The sequence below is a fragment of the Dermochelys coriacea genome, chromosome 6 (genome assembly GCF_009764565.3).
Source record: "Dermochelys coriacea isolate rDerCor1 chromosome 6, rDerCor1.pri.v4, whole genome shotgun sequence".
Classification (NCBI taxonomy): domain Eukaryota; kingdom Metazoa; phylum Chordata; order Testudines; family Dermochelyidae; genus Dermochelys; species Dermochelys coriacea.
In genome coordinates, this window is record NC_050073.1 from 55642246 (window position 1) to 55659160 (window position 16915).

Here is a 16915-nt window from a genome sequence, read left to right on the forward strand (position 1 = left end):
CACAGCAGGGCAAGCTGCGCATCAGAGAAGCTTTGAAAACCAGTTTCATGACTGGCCAGACTACGGTGTGATAGTTCTGTTTGTTTCTCCTTGATGAAAACCCACCCCCTTGGTTCACTCTACTTCCCTGTAAGCCAACTGCCCTCCCCTCTTCGATCACCACTTACAGAGGCAATAAAGTCATGGTTGTTTCAAAATCATGCATTCTTTATTAATTCATCACACAAATAGGGGGATAACTACCAAGGTAGCCCGGGAGGGGTGGGGGAGGAGGGAAGGACAAGGCCACACTACACTTCAAAACTTATTGAATGCCAGCCTTCTGTTGCTTGGGCAGTCCTCTGGGGTGGAGTGGTTGGGTGCCTGGAGGGCCCCCCCCCCCAAGTTATTGGGCATCTGGGTGAAGAGGCTATGGAACTTGGGGAGGAGGTGGGCAGTTACACAGGGGCTGCAGTGGCGGTCTGTGCTCCTGCTGCCTTTCCTGCAGCTCTACCAGATGCCAGAGCGTGTCAGTTTGATCTCCCAGTAGCCTCAGCATTGCATTCTGCCTGCTCTCATCACGCTGCCGTCACTTTTATCTTGCTCGGAGAACATTTCATTGCGAGTGCAGTTTTTTCACCTTCTTAGTTGCGTTAGCCTCTGGGATGGAGAGGATAGGGGAGTGTGAAAACATGCAGCTGTGGGAGGAAAAAAAAAAGGGAGAGTAGTATTTAAAAAGACATTTTAGAGAACAATGGGTAGACTCTTTCATGGTGAAATAAGCTGTTAACATTACATAGCACATGTGCTTTCGGTACAAGGTCGCATTTTGCCTCTTATATTGAGGGCCTGCCGGTTTGGTGAGAGAGATCACACATGCAGGGCCGGGCAACAGAATTCAGCTTGCAGGCAGCTATGGTAAGCCACAATCTTTTGGCTTCTTCAACCTTCACAACATGTGGGAATGGTTTCAAACACCAGCGCCCTCCTTTCCCATACCAAGCACCCATTGGGTTGGCCATTTAAAAGGAGGGGCTGTATTGGCGGCAAATGCATCCCAAGTCTTCAGGGCAAATCAATCATTAAACACACTTGATTTTAAACCATGTATTATATTCACAAAGGTACACTCACCAGAGGTGCCTTCTCCAGCTTCATGATCCAGGAACCCGCCTTAGGAGGGTATTGGCTCCAGGGTGATGAACAGTTCCTGGCTGTCAGGGAGAAGGGATTCTCTGCTTGCCTGCTGCGCGCTGTCCTCCTCCTCCTCCTTGGAGATTTTGGCAAATATATTGGCATTACATCTTCTGGAACAGAGTTCTGCCTGCATGGATTCGTCTCCCGATACAGCAATCAGATCCAGTACCTCCCGTTCTAGTCCATGCTGGAGCTCTGGGACTGCATGGTCACCTGTGCTGATGAGCTCTGCATGGTCACCTGTGCTGATGTGATCACTACGCTGGCTAAACAGGAAATGAAATTCAAAAGTTCCCGGGGCTTTTCCTGTGTACCTGGCTAGTGCATCCGAGTTGAAAGTGCTGTCCAGAGTGGTCACAATGGAGCACTCTGGGATAGCTCCCGGAGGCCAATACCGTTGACTTGTGTCCACACTACCCCAAATTTGACCCAGCGATGTTGATTTCAGCACTAATCCCCTCTTCGGGGAGGAGTACAGAAATAGATTTTAAGAGAGTCCTTTAAGTTGACAAAAATGGCTTTGTCATGTGGACGGGGGCAGGATTAAATCGATCCAATGCTGCTAAATTCAACCTAAACTCGTAGTGTAGACCAGGGATAAACATATAGCGCTTCAGTGGCGCAGCTGTACTGATATAGCTATGCCACAGCATGTCTGGTGAAGTGACTTTACTGTATGAAGATGGGGAAAAAGCTCTCCCCTCAGCATAATAAAGCCACCTCCGCAAGTGGCAAAAGCTAGGTTGGCAGGAGAAGCTCCCCCACCGACACAATGCTGTGCACAGGAGCGCTTAGGTCAGTGTAACTTATGTGACTTGGGGGGGGGGGGGAGGGGTTTCCACACCCCTGAGCGACGCAAGTTATGCAGACATAGGCTGCGCTTTAACCTGGCTGTGTAGTCGTGGCACCAGCGCTGGGAGAGAGCTCTCCCAGAGCCGTAAAAAAGCACCACCAAAAAAACAACTACCCCCGTGAGGGGAGTAGCTACCAGCACAGAGAGCGTGTGAACCGTGCCCCCCTCCTGAGCAATGCAAGTGGTAGTATAGACAAGGCCTTGGAATCAGTCTCTCCTGCTATCCTGGGGTTGGATTTGTGGTACTTTTGCCTTTTCCACAGCTTTCCTGAGTTGTGGAGACCAGAGCTGCACCAGTTATTCCAGGGGCAGCCATGTCTGGTGTGACAGTTTGGGAAATTTGTCTGTATAAAACTTATGAATTTTGGTTGACTTTTTGAAATTTCTCTGTCATTGAATGCTGCAGTGTATATTGACTCAGCCGTTTGCTCACACAGTTTTTTTTATTTATCTCCCCAGTCAGGGTGAGGGAGATGCAACAGCAACAGTTAACAGTCATTAATCTGAATAGTCTTCCATTCAGATGGAAGCTGCCTAGAACAGGAGGGCTGGAGGCTGGGCGAAAATAGTCCTCCCCAAACTGTTTGGAGGGGGGTGGGGTAGGGTTGGAGCAATTTAAAATCCCCAGCTGAAAGGAAAAACTGACAAGAGGTGTTAAAAGCTGCTATTAAAAAACAGGGGTATGCTTGCTGAGCAGGGGAAACTTTTGACTGTCTAACCTGAACAAGCTAAAGCAGGGGTTCTCAAACTGTGGACTGAGACCCCAAAGTGGGTCATGACCCAATTTTAATAAGATCGCCAGGACTGACATTAGACTTGCTCGGGTCCAGGACTAAAGATGAAGCCTGAGGGCTTTGGCTCCAGGCCTTGAGCTTTGCCCCCCAGTTCATGTAGTAATTTTTATTGTCAGAAAGGGGTCGCAATGCAATGAAGTTTGAGAACCTCTAAAACAGCTTGCTGCAAGAGTCAGGGGAGAATCCATGACCAGGAAGACAAGACAGGACCAGAGTGGGGGCCAGGCAGAGGGACCTGCGGCCCCTGAAGGCACTATCAAAACCAAAGAATGTAGTGAGGATTGAGGGAGGGAACTGTGTACAGGTGTTTATTATTTTTTCTACAGCTCTCCTGTGCTTTGTCTATAACAGAAGTATGATTGGTTTATAGTTTCACCCTTCAGGGACACGACAGCTGAAGCAGTAACAGACTTTACAGAGTAATTTCTAAACCAGAGTATCCATGAGGGTGGAACTCTGGGGAGGATGTGCTTGAGCAACTAGAGTGTCTTGGAGGACCAGGGCAGCTTGCCAGTGAGGTCTTATTCCCTAAAAGAGGTACCAGACAGAGACTGTGCCTGGAAAGTGTTCCCACAAGACTAGAGTAAAAGGCTATGGCTAGACCCTGCCCAGACTCAGGAGACCTTAGAAGCACACAGATACAGTACATGGTCCCAAACACAGCTGCCTGGTGGGCATCCGCAAAGTGGAGCTCAGTCAGAACTGTTCCATCAAGGCTTCAAAGAGCTGCACTATCTACCTCCCTACTTTCACAGCACCACAAATAGCATGGTTTCTGCCCCACATCATCTACATTCACCACTCAGTCATGCTGCTTCCCAGATGCCACCCACGACCTGTTTTCCCCCCTCTCTGACTGTGAGTGGGTTTCATGCATATCAAATAACCCTCCATGCATGCAACCCACACTGTTTGAGCTAATTAGCTGTTTGCTTCTATCCCATGCATTTCCCACTCCTACCAGTCAGGGCCAGCTAGCATCAAACTTGCCAGTGAATTCATGCCAGCCTCTAGACTCATTTCAGCTGGAAGGGATCTCAAGTGAGTTATCTTCCATCCCTCTGTATTGTGACAGGAGTGATTTCATCCCCAAACTATCTGAGGCAGGTGTCTAACCAAACCCTGACTAGCTTCAGGGAAGGCTGTCACTCTCCCCCTTGGCAACTGGCTCCTGCTCCAGAGTGTTCCCCCAATATATAACCTAAGTTTCTCCTACTATAGCACAAATCCATGGGCTTGTCCACACTCACCGACTAATGAGGATAATGCTGTAATAGAGCTGCCTGAGAGCAGTAAAGGGATCTCTTCTGACCACCAGGGTGAGCAGCATATGCCCACTTCCATACAGCCCTTGAATAAAAAGCTTATCCTTGGTGATACTCCTCTACGAACTCTCCAGTTTGTTCATGTTGTTTTATGAACTGAGGTACTCCAAACTGAGCCGAGTGCTCCAACCTAGGCCTGACAAGTGCCAGATAGAGCAGAATAATTTGTAGTTGTTTTTACATTGGAAACTCCTATTTATTCCAGAAGGCAAATTTTCCACTGAAATGGAGTCACCTTGCTAGACCATCAGGGCATGGACTGGATCTTTATGTACTGAAAAGCCTTATGCACACAGACTATATTCAAATAATCCTCCACAACAACCACAGCCCGGTTAGTCCCATTCTAGACCTCGGCATTTCATGGTTTCTTCCTTCATTAGACTTCATACATTTATTTAAAATGGACTCAAGTCTTTTCTGCCCATTTCTTCAATGTGGAAATTTCACTGCATGTTAATCCACCCTCAGTTTTATATCATCCATGTATGCAAGTAACCTCTACGACATCCTCCAAGTAATAACTATTTCCATTTGCTTCTCATTACACTGATTTGTCATTTGAGTTGCCATTTGGCGGTTTTATCATTAGGGATTACTTTGTTGTTCAGACCAAGTCTGTGACTGTGTCATGCCCTGACAAATTCAGAGAGCCTTTACCCACTGCACCTCCTATTATCAGCAATTACGTCATGGAGGCTATTGGCTTTGCCTGGCACCACCTGATTTTACTACCTGTGTGTTTTTCACTGAAGTGCACCTTTCCTCTCAAACATTCACACAATGGAGACAACAGCCTGGAAGACAGAGGGACAACACCAAGGTTTTCCTGAAGTTCATCTGGTTCCCTGCACAACTCAGGAGTTCTATTATCTCCTCTGCAGGTTACAGAAAAGCTAGAGAGCATAAGACAACCCCTAAAGAAAAGCAGGATCACAAGACAGGACTGAAACCGGGATTTCTCATTCTGGGGGGGATATGAGCTGGTATAAGGAGGGAGAGGGAATGAAGGGGGGGGCGAAGGGTCACACACCCTGGTGGCTCTACTAAATGTTGTGGTCAGTTCCTCTGCTTTGGATGATGTGCAAGTTCATTGTTCACACTTTTGGCACTAGAACTAGTTTACTCAATTGCTTCCTCGGAGAGGAAAATCTAAGCAACATGAAAGGCAACTGTTGGGGTGAGACAGAGTTCAGAGCCTTACAAACAGGCAAGTCTATAGACCAACAGCTACACACAGTTCCATTCTGTAGGGCTGATAGTGTCTTGGAGATCATGCATGCCAAAAAAGGAGCATAGATTGTTTAAGGAGTGGGGAGAACACCCAACAAACAAAAAGCTTTCATAACAACCTCTTCTGTCCCATGAGAAGAGCCGATTTAACTACCTCAGCACTGCTCTGCCCCTTGAGATCTTCACTAGTCCTTTAGGAGCATTTATAGGGTTGTACTCCCTAAAGTGTGCCTAGGCAGCAGGGTTGAGCGGGGAAGCCACTAGCAACTGGGCTAATTTTTTTTTTTTTTATTTTTTTTTAAATACTCAAACTCTCATGTTCCTCCTACCAAGATTGTTACATTGAGCTCCATTCAGGGAAGTCAGAAGGGTTATTTGCTATCTTCATGCTGCCTGAACAGTGCAAAGGGAGTGAAACAAGGCATAGAATCTGCCTCCCCATTTAAAGTATCTATAGTGGCCCAATGACCTTTTTGAAATAGAGTCTTCAGCCTGAAGGGCAAACATCAATTTAAATCCCAGTTGTTACCATCCACCGCAGATTCCTAACTATCAGAATAGACACAGGGGTATGGGACAGACATCTCAGAGAAGCATACACTTCAGGAAGATATTTCAGCTATTTAGCATCACCGAAATGTGGCTTCTTCCCTCCCAGCACATCCCCCAGAGCAGAGAAGCTTGCCCTTGTTTTTCAGTGTCTTGCCAGCAGGACACTGGGAAGCTTTAGTACAATCCAACCTTTTTCTGCTTGGCTTTCTGAACAAGCCTCCATCCCCCAGCTGGAGATCCCAGTTTTCTCTTTGCATTTGGGAGGGAGCCACCTTGACCCTCCTTTACTTCTCAGTATGACTAGAGTACTTCCTCTCTGGAAAGCGCTCACTAGTCCAGTTCATAAGCCCAGACACCTCCATTTGGAAGGCGACACAGCGGAGCTGAACAAGACAGGTTCTGTGAGCGTATATATATCCGAGGCTCTGTGACCACTGGCACAGCACCCTCCAGTCCACTCAAAGCCAACACCAGGCTTTTTCGCCCAGGCCTGCAGAGCAGGCCCCTCTAGCAGGGCTAGCACTAGCAAGGACAGAGCCAAAAGCACACTGAAAATACCAGAGGGCCAAACAAAGATGGAAATGAATCCAGGAGTGCCAAAAATTGTTTTGTAAATGAGAAATGTGCTATGACACATCTCCCAACCCTCCATAAGGCTCACATGCCCTTATCAAAAAGCATGCAGAAAGCCACGCCTCTGAGCTCTACACAGCAAGGGCCACATCCCCATGCACACCAACAGGAAGGGTTCTGCTTTAGAAGAGGCAGCACAAAAAAAAAGTTGCCAAGCCCCATTGTTCAGCCACCTGTAAATGTAGCATACAAGTTCACCAGTACCCCCAGCACTCCTGTGTGGAAAGCAAGTACTATCTCCATCTGCAGAGTAGAGAGGTGATTTGACTAGGGCAGTCACACAGATCAGTGGCAGAAGCAGAATTAAACTCAAGACCATTGATATCATTGTGACGGGTTCGGTCACAGAGACCCACTTTGGATGGTCACCTGACGTGCTGAAATTACCTCTGAGCCCGTTTTCCCTGCCAGCTTGGGACTTCCAGAACCCTGTCTTGTTGAGCCAGACAAGCTATCCTACTGCAACACAGATCTAGGGTCTGGTCCATGCCCTCAAAGCTGCAGACTTAACTGAAAACAGCTCAGCAGGTTACCCGTTTACAGCACCCAGACACCCAGTTTCCAATGGGATCCAAACCCCAAATAAATCTGTTTTACTCTGTATAAAGCTTATACAGGGTAAATTCATAAATTGTGATTTAAATAATGACAGAACAAAAGTAAGTCACCAAGCAAAATACAGCAAAAACACACAAGTCTAAGCCTAATACATTAAGAAACTGGTTACAGGTAATCTCTCACCCTCAGAGATGTTCCAATAAGCTTCTTTCACATACTAGACTCCTTCCTAATCTGTTTTTTTTCCACCAAATGCATCCGATGAAGTGAGCTGTAGCTCACGAAAGCTTATGCTCTAATAAATTTGTTAGTCTCTAAGGTGCCACAAGTACTCCTTTTCTTCTTCCTAATCTGGGCCCTATCCTTTCTGCTGGGACAGTCCTTGTTGTTTCCAGCTAACATCTCAGGTGGTGAGCAGGGGTTCTCTCATGACTGGCAGACCCCTTTGTCCTGCTCCACTCCCTTTTATAGCTTTGACACAAGGTGGGAATCTTTTGTCTGATGGGGTGGGGACAAGCACAATGAAAAAGTACAAGGAATAAGATGGATTCCAGCATCATGTGACATGGTCACACGTCACTGTAAGACCCCTAGTCTCCATTCTTCCTGGATTGGCCCACAGGAAGGTTTACAGGTAAATAAACCATTTACGACAATTGTCTGGGCCAATGGGAGCCATCAAGATTTTAAATCACCATTAATGGCCCACACTTTGCATAATTACAATAGGACCTCAGAGTTTTACTTTATATATTTCTAGCTTCCAAGACAAGAATGATACATGCACACAAATAGGAGGAATATAAAATGCATCCGATGAAGTGAGCTGTAGCTCACGAAAGCTTATGCTCTAATAAATTTGTTAGTCTCTAAGGTGCCACAAGTACTCCTTTTCTTTTTGCGAATACAGACTAACACGGCTGCTACTCTGAAACCTGAATTCAGTAGATTATAACCTTTGTTATGATACCTTACAAGAGACCTTTTGCATAAAGCATATTCCAGTTACATCATATTCACACTCAAGCATATTTCCATAAAACATATGGAGTGCAACGTCACAATAATCATTGCCAGCTAGTGAGTGACTGGAAACTCCATCAGCTTGTATACTGCCTACAGTGACCCAGCTGGCTTTCTAATCGTCTAGGCTAAAAAGTTTACTTACAAGGGGTGAAAAGTTAGATAGGTTCCCAGCAAACCACTCCACCAGGAAAGGCTGGGACATCCTGAGATCCCACTTATTCCTTTTGTTGTCTACAGAGCCAGACCCCTGCTAGCTGGTACCATGGTGTTCTACTCCAGCGTTTCTCAAATGTGGCCACCGTGGCTGCATGTGGCCACCAGGGGCTTTTCTTGCAGCCACAGCCTCCTGGAGTGTGATTGGGGGGGAGCAGCAGCCCTGCCCCTGCCCCCGCCCTGGTGCTCCTGGATGCACTGCCTTGGTGTTGGTTGCTCAGGCTTCCAGCAAGGGTTGGGCAGCTGGTAAGTTCCCCATCTTTCCAAGGGGGGGTGGGGCTCAGGAGTTGAGCTTCCGCTCAGTGGTAGCAAAGAAGCAGGCTCTGGCTGCAAGGCTTTGGGTTCCCTCCCCGGGGCTTCAGGCTCCGCCCCTCCCCATTACCCCTGGCACCGCCTCCTATCCCTCATCCAGGACTTACTTTGTCCCTAGACTTCCCAGTGCTGAGTAAGTCTGCTGTGAAAAGTGATACTTGTATGTTTGTTAATATCACTTTTCACAGCAGACTTCCTAACTAGCAATAAATAAATTACAATGATTTGGACAGGTATATGTGCATATTTATTTTTTTTTCCTAAAGCTAATTGAGTATTTTAGGAAAAAGTGTGAAAGCGGCCAGAAGCAAGAGTTGGTGGCCGCACCCTAAGGCCACCAAATAATTTGTCCTGAGAACCTCTGTTCTACTCTACACCCAATTTCTCAGAAGTGTGGAAAACAGATCTCAGTGCTTTTAGTATCTTGACAAGGAACATGGATAAGGCATTGGCTCAGCGACAGTCTCCTAGTGGGGAGGCCACATGAAAAAATGAGATAATGGTGCCATTGCCAGAGGTACCCACTCAGATATCCACTGTTGGTCTCTGAGGAGCCCCCTCAGGAAGAAATAGGTAGAGTTTGGCATCACCTCTGACCGGTCCTACCTTGAAAGAGAAGGTACCACTATGAAAGATACTGGCCAACTACGAAGGGATAACTTAATGAGGGAGGCATGCAAATAGTTTGAAGGGTTTGTAGCTGACCATGGTTGAGGCATTGTCAGGTTTGTTTTTAAGCCTCTAAAAAGGGGGGGAGGGGAAAGCAAACTCTCCTCTGGCAGACCATACAGGGCATTCTAATCTAGTCTGGACTGGAGCTCAACTAGGTGTATGCTCTGATCTTTTTTCCTCAGCGGGGGGGTGCCAGCCCATTGGGGGTCATAAGCAGGAATATTTTTGGGCCCCCAAACACACTAAAAAGCAAATGGGGGCCCCCCGTTGAGCTGCTCAGAGACCTAAGCAATTGCTTAGGCTATGTCTACACTACGCAGCTTTTAGAGACACAGCTGTGCCACTACAGCCGAGCTGCTAAAAGGCTCACAATGTAGCCTGTTTGTCAGCTCTCCTGACAAAAAAACTTCCATTCCCAAAAAGCGGTGTTAGCTTTGTCGGCAGGAGAGCGCTGTTCACACCAGCGCTTGTTGTTGGCAAAACTTGTGTCTTGGGGGTGGGGAGGGCGTTAACACCTCTGAAAGACAAAAGTTTTGTCATTCAGTTGCCAGTGTGAACATAGCCTAAGTCTGCTTATGCATAGCATCAGCTCTGTTTCTCAGACACAACCCCAAACCTCAGGAGAGTTACGGAAAAAGATACAGAAGAGCATCAGTTAGTATGGGCATCACAAAAAGTGTTAGAGGACCTGAAAAGGAAGAGAACATTGGAACTATGCCTTTCCGCTTCTTTCTAATCAATTAAATGGCCTGGGAATTTTTTTGTCCCAGAAGTTCCCCGATTTGTGTGTTTTTAAAAGTTGAAATTCAACTCATCTGCCCTGAAGACTCTGTGGTGATTGGAGGACTAGAGAAATAAATGACATCACAAGAGTCGAGAGAAAACTGAGCAACAGAAAGATGGAGGGAAAAGGATTTTTTTTTTCCAAGTTGTGGGGAAGAAGAAGGTGGTTCATTAACAACTTCAAGGACTAGTATTTGGAAAATGGCATCTATTAGATATTTAAAAACACCCCTACTGCTTCAATTAAGATGTACGAACTGAAAATAAACATCCTCTGATCTCCAAGGAGACCAAGGTGAACCAGGAAGTCAGATTTGATGTGCTTGATGTTTCTAAGGCTAAAGGAGTTTTGAAATCCTCTCAGGAGTCTCTTGCAGGTCACCTTTGGCAGATTACAATACCCAGTGGCACCCACTAGATAATACTCTGCCTCCCAAGAGTCTGGGAGGCTCAATCCATTAGTGCAATTCATGGAGAGAAGGAACTATTACAGGACAAAAATATGATTAGGAGGCCAGTAACATATGCTGCTCAGCCCACAACTCTAGGGAGCTTGAAACTATTGTACCAATCAGTGAAACAAAGCCGACTAATGACAGGAATGAATACACTAAACTTTCTGCAGCATGAGGACTATCCCTTTATAAGTGTAGTAACTTCACCCACACAGAAAGACAGGCAGCATTTAGGACATTCCATTAGGAGAATAATTGTGTTGCAGAAGGGTGGAAAGTGGTTAGACATCCTGCAACAGCTTCTTAATTCAAGCACACCAGCCTCCTTCCTCTCCTTTAAAGAGGCTCCTAAATTCAAATTTTTTATAAAGACTTCCAGACACACAACTCACTAGACCCCCTTCTTATTCGGTTTTGTATCCTATTGCTAAGGCCTTTAGACTAAGATTTTTGTGAGAAGTCTTTATCTGTCTGCACAGTTCCCCCTTTATGGGGCCATGTACACACACCATTCTGTAAGCAGTAATAAATGATTTGTTCAGAAAGGTCCACTTTTGTAAATACTAAAATCCTGCCCTGCCCTTCTTTCTGCGATTATTCATCACCATTATTGTTTAGGCAGACAGTATCAGATGATATGACAACCTTTAGTAAGGAAGTAGACCCAGCACACAGGATTTTAGCTGCTCTTGCACAAGCCACAAGGCTCTGAATCTTCACTAGGAACACCAGACATGACATTTCCCAATGAGGGGATTCCATTCACTTAGAATGTTTTCACACTTGTATGGCTTGGATACGTAAAACCCTAATGGCCACTCACCAGCCAACAACCTGCCCCAGAGTTCTGTACTGTGTTCACAGAGTCCACAATCCTGTGTAGTCCATCCCATCTTAAATCCTGCCAAACCATTCACTTGCTGGCACTGCATAATGGAGTCCCAAATGGCCAATAGATGTCAACCCTATTCTTGGCTGCCATAGAGGTGTTAGGCCTCTCAACTGCATAGGAAAGGAAGGAAACAATCTTCACAAGAACAAGGGCAGACAAGCCACAGACAGAAGCAAGCTCTTAGGTCAAAAGTCTCAGCAGGCACCGAGTGGGGAGAACAGCAGGCCAGTCACTCCACATTTATCTTTTTCCTTAAACTTTAGCCGGAAGAAGACAAGAGGATGCTTCAGGGAACAATCTCTTCTGCTGAAGTAGATATTAGGAATAAAGGAGTTGCCAAAACAAAACAGACTGTTGGTTCATCTTCTAGGTGATAGTTTGTCAGTGAAGAATGTCTGATGCTTCATAGTCAGGTAATCCTTTGACACATGGTGTACCTAGTTGTGAAATGCACTAGAAGAAATTCCATTTTGATCCCACCCAGAGACAGAAGAATCCAGTGCTCTAGTCATTTTAGCACTTGAAACTGCTCTGCAGAGTATTCAGAGTATTCCTATTACAAACAGAAAAGTATCTGAGCTCTTGTAAGACTTAACTACTTCTCAGCTACATTTTAATTCCAGAGTGGGGTGGAAGAATGTTAGGGTTTTGTATGCAACTTATTATAATAATATCTTCATTAGACTGGCAGTGGAATAGTTCCTAGTGAGCTTCATTGAGTCTCTAGTTTGGCTTCTGTTTTGGAAGGCAGAAAACCAACATTTGGGGTAGAGATTTATTTTTATTTTTAGGGTGGGCAGGGAGAGAAAAGGAGGCTCAGGAGCTCATGGGGAATTTCAGAGAACAAGTACTAAAGTTCACCTCCCACAACAAAAAAGGTCTCTGAGCTTGGAAAGTGCAACAGGCAAAAAAAAAAAAAAAAAAAAATGTAGTTGGCACAGAAAGCGGACAAACTGGTTAAAGCATTTGGGCCAGGATAGCTGCACTTGTTGCTGTTTCTGCTGAGGAGTCTGACCCCTTCTGCCACAGGTAAGGACAAGCCATAGATGGTTTGTGCTCTCAAGGCACACACAAAATCTGGTGGTGAGCACCCAGTACACCAACATTCCATACTTGTTGATGCGCTAAAGAGGAGAGGATAGTCCCAGGAGTTTTATGCAGTTACCAGATAGGTAGGTTGTGAAAAACTGCTCCTCTTACTCCCCCAAAATAAATATTTCTCAGCCTCTCCACCACCACATATCCACTGCTCAGCCCTAGAAAGCTCAAATGCAAGATCAGTGGCCACAGTTAAGCAAGGACAGGAGTGGTTGAAGTTTCTGCAGCACATAATTCTAACTTGTCACCCTCAGCTCTGGGAGTCAGGAATTTACAATATGAGAAGGATGTCCCCAGCTGATGGGAGGGGAATGCCCAAGAAGGGACAGAAAACCAAATTGTCCAGCTGGACTCGAGGAATGGATAGCATATTGAAGAGGCCTATTTGTTTTGGGAATGGATATAGGAGTCCCTATTTCCATAGACACCTCCCCAGACACTCCAGTGGGAGTTGGGCTAAGGACTGGATGGGATCTAGGTGGTTTGCTGTTTGAATACATTTTTCTTAGGAGACTAGAGGTAGCTAGTTGGACAGGATAGAGGTGTCAGTACCATGATAGTACCTCCGCACAGTCCAGTTGGCAAAGGGCAGCCGGAGGGTGCCTATCCCTTTAACAAAAAAGAACAAGGAGTACTTGTGGCACCTTAGAGACTAACACATTTATTTGAGCATAAGCTTTCGTGGGCTAAAGCCCACTTCATCAGATGCATGCAGTGGAAAATACAGTAGGAAGATATACATATATACAGAGAGAACATGAAAAATGGGAGTGCCATACCAACTCTAAAGAGACTAATCGATTAAGATGGGCTATAATAATAGCTGATAATAGCCCATCTTAATCGATTAGTCTCTTTAGAGTTGGTATGGCAACCCCCATTTTTCATGTTCTCTCTGTATATATGTATATCTTCCTAGTGTATTTTCCACTGCATGCATCTGATGAAGTGGGCTTTAGCCCACGAAAGCTTATGCTCAAATAAATGTGTTAGTCTCTAAGGTGCCACAAGTACTCCTCGTTCTTTTTGCTGATACAAACTAACAGGGCTACCACTCTGAAACCTATTGCTTTAACAGAGGCTCTGTCAGACTCCAGGGCCTGCAGCTCCAGTTTCAGAGTGGGAAGCAACTCTGCATGGTCTTCACAAAGGGGCCCTGTCCCTTTCTCCCCCGCCCCTTCCCTGGTTGTAAAGGAGAGAAGCCTGCTCCAAACAGAAGGGAGTGGGGTCCCACAGAGAACCCACTCTAGGAGTCTCCAGGGAAAAGCGATGGGAGCAGGGGACTGAGTAGGAGTGTAGGCACTAAGGGAGGTGCTGGAACCTTGTTCAAATGCGGACAAGCTAGTTCTGACCCAGGAGCTGAGGTGGGGGGGGGGGGGTGTCTGAGACCCCCAGCCAGAGGACAGGCGATAGGGTGGGTTGCCTCAGCAGCTGGGCTGTAAGGGCAGATCAGCCTGAGATCTCCAACTAACCTCTTGGCAAATGCTTCCATTATAGCCCGGGTGACCAGATGTCCTGATTTTAGAGGGAGATTTTATAGCCAATATGCCAGGCTTTGTCTTATATAGGCGCCTATTTCCCCCACTTCACCCCGTACTAATTTTTCCACTTGCTATTTGGTCACCCTCATTATACCCGTCTCATGGCAGCTGACCCCCTAACGGGGCACCCTGGGGCCGGACACTAACAAGGCACCGCTCCCAGCCCGCTCCCGCAGAGGGGATGGCGGGGCTCCACTCCGCAGAGCACAGCAAGAACCAGAGCGCCTGCGGCGCACATTGCAGCGGCCGATAGCCCAGCCTAGCGGAGGAGAGCGAAGTCCCTGCCAAGGGGTGGGGGGGTTCCAGGGCAGATGCGAATGGCGGCGCCTCCTCCCCCTCCACAGCGGGAGGCCTGGAAGGGGGAGCTTCCCCACCCCCCGCCATTCCACTAGGAAACTTTTACATTTAAGACGCCCGCTCACTTGCCATTAAGCGCAGCTCCGCCGCGCGCTGCCTCCCCTCCAGGCGGGGCCGGACTACCCCACCTCCACTCCGACCAGCGTCGGACAGGCCGGGCTTAGCAGCCAGCGCCCTGGGAGCTCCGGTACTTACTGGGGAACAGGTCCGGAAAGAGCCCGGGGGAGCGCCCTGTCTGGGGCTGCGGAGTGGAGAGACCCCCCACAGGGGAGGGAAGCTTAGGGGGCCTCTGCTCTGCCCTTCGCTAGGGTAAGGGAACGCACCTACAGGAGCCCCTCTCCGGCAGCGCGGGGAGCGTTAGGGACACCCCCCTGACCCACTGCAGTCCGGAGGCAGATGACTTTGTATCTTACCTCTCTACTTGCTACCCTAGCGACTTCGGCTCCAAGCCCCGGTGCAAAGGAGCCCCGCTCGGCAGCGTCCCAGAGGCAGGCTGCCCTGCCTGCAGTGGGGCGAACGGCAGATCGGATTGTCTCACAGCTCTAGCTTTGCCCCTCGCCCTCCCACTTTAGCGGCTCCCCACCCTTATTTCAGGCTGCAGGCCACACGGGCCCCCGCCCCGCCCCGCCCCGCCTCCCAGCGCGAGGAGCTCCCAGCTGGGCGGACCCAGGCAGCCCCGGGGATTCCAAAGGAGTCTCGCTGGTGGTGGCTGGAGAGTAGATGCTAAGGCCTGGGATAGCGGGAAGGGAGTGCGGGCTTGAGCAGCGCCAAGCGGGGAGGCAGCTGGACTCTCACCACGTTCCCCTCCTCCTAGTTCCTGGAGCTCTTGATCCTGTTAGTCGGCTGTCACTGCGGGATGAGCCAGGCCGCTGCCCGACAGCAGGTGGGGCTGTGCTGTCCACACTGAGGATCAGAGATCAGAGCAAAACCACGTGCCCAGAGTGGGCAAGAGCAGCTGGGGGTTGCTATTCCTAGGGGAGGTCCAGGAGCCGCTGGCACCGGAGCTTGGTTAGCCATAGGTTTCAGAGTAGCAGCCGTGTTAGTCTGTATTCACAAAAAGAAAAGGAGTACTTGTGGCACCTTAGAGACTAACAAATGTATTAGCTGTAGCTCACGAAAGCTTATGCTCTAATAAATTTGTTAGTCTCTAAGGTGCCACAAGTACTCCTTTTCTTTTTGGTTAGCCATAGTTCTTCACTTTTAAACAGGATTTAGTTTGCCTTTTTTCACTTCTATTCTTTGAGAGCTGGGGGGAGCAGGAGGTGACGCTGCAAACAACCTCTTGAGGTTAGCTACGGCACAGCCCCGAATCTCAGCTGGCCCAGGGACCTGGAGCTCTGCTCTGAAGGGGCTCACTTGATGGAGTCTGAGGATAGTTCAGTGAGAAAGCCAAAAGTTGCCCGAGTCTGTGCTAGGCACTGCTCTGAAGAAACTCAGGTTACTAGAATCTCATCTGGCTAGTGGTGGGGCTCCACTGGGCAGAAGATCACATTTCTGGGGCTGACCTTCAGTAGAGAGGAATCTGGAATATGAGGCTCTTTCTGCTCTACTCAACAGTTTTTCACGTTTCAGCTAGGGTTGCCAGCCCTCCAGGATTGCCTTGAAGTCTCCAGGAATTTTTTTTTTTTAAAGTAATCTTTAATTAAAGATCATGTCATGTGATGAAACCTCCAGGAATGTGTCAGCCAAAACTGGCAACCCTAATTTCAGCCAATTGGCTGATCTGCAGGAGCAATGAATCAATCTGGCTGGCTGAAGGGAGACCAAGGGCAGGTCTGGGAAACTCTTGTGTTGTTATTTCCCCTTCTCCCCCCGCCCCCTCCAAAAAAGCGAAGAAGCCATTCCTTCTCCTCTTGCCATAGTTTAGCTCTCTCTCTCTCCCTAGTGCAGGGATACAGGAGTTTCGCCATCGCCTTCTTTGGCTTTTGTTTATCTGCCTCCCTCCTCTACCTAACTCATTAGGCGTCTGCAATGTTCTCTCTCATTTTATCTGAAAATGCCATCAGCTCTTTCTGAACAATTCGGATCCTTAGTGCTTTTATGTTCCTAAACTGGAGATAATCTTGTGCTGCCTCGACCCTCCAAGCTCTAGGTACCAAAGTTTCTGTGCCGCAAGCAATTAGCCCTGATATGACGGTGAGGTTTTAGGGCAGGCAGTGCCGGTGCTAGCCCATTGGGGGATCCAAGCAGGAATATTTCCCCCTCCTCCCAACACATACTAATAATTAATAGGGGGCCTCCCAGAGACGCTTGGGGCCCTAAGCAATTGCTTCCTCTGCTTTTGCCTAATGCTGGTGCTGAAGGCAGGTTTTATATTTTGGGAGTTGATGAGCCTTGCTGCCCCATCTCCTATAATTTGTTTCTCACTAAATTATTTGGGACTCAAGCACCAGGACCAACTATGGGTTCCCAATGACGTTCTTTCAATAAAAGTAAAAAGAA

The 16915-nt window shown here is 47.7% G+C and overlaps 1 protein-coding gene and 1 long non-coding RNA gene across 14 annotated transcripts in view; one reads left to right on the forward strand and one right to left on the reverse strand.

The window, feature by feature from the left end:
* PACSIN3 (protein kinase C and casein kinase substrate in neurons 3) overlaps positions 1 to 15289 on the reverse strand; it is a 38808-nt gene extending 23519 nt beyond the window's left edge. For 4 of the 13 annotated variants that reach the window (XM_043515797.1, XM_043515789.1, XM_043515796.1 and 1 more), the window contains exon 1: positions 14887 to 15053. The gene's annotated coding sequence lies outside the window, so the exon portion shown is untranslated. Of the gene's footprint in view, positions 1 to 9200; positions 9280 to 14668; positions 14842 to 14886; positions 15056 to 15268 lie in introns of those variants that run through there. The other 9 variants (XM_043515798.1, XM_043515794.1, XM_043515793.1 and 6 more) reach the window with 8 other exon arrangements.
* Positions 15262 to 16091, forward strand: LOC122460508. The gene is made up of 2 exons (XR_006281856.1): positions 15262 to 15492; positions 15664 to 16091. It is a non-coding gene; the product is annotated as an uncharacterized LOC122460508 (long non-coding RNA).
* The last annotated feature ends 824 nt before the right edge of the window (positions 16092 to 16915 follow it).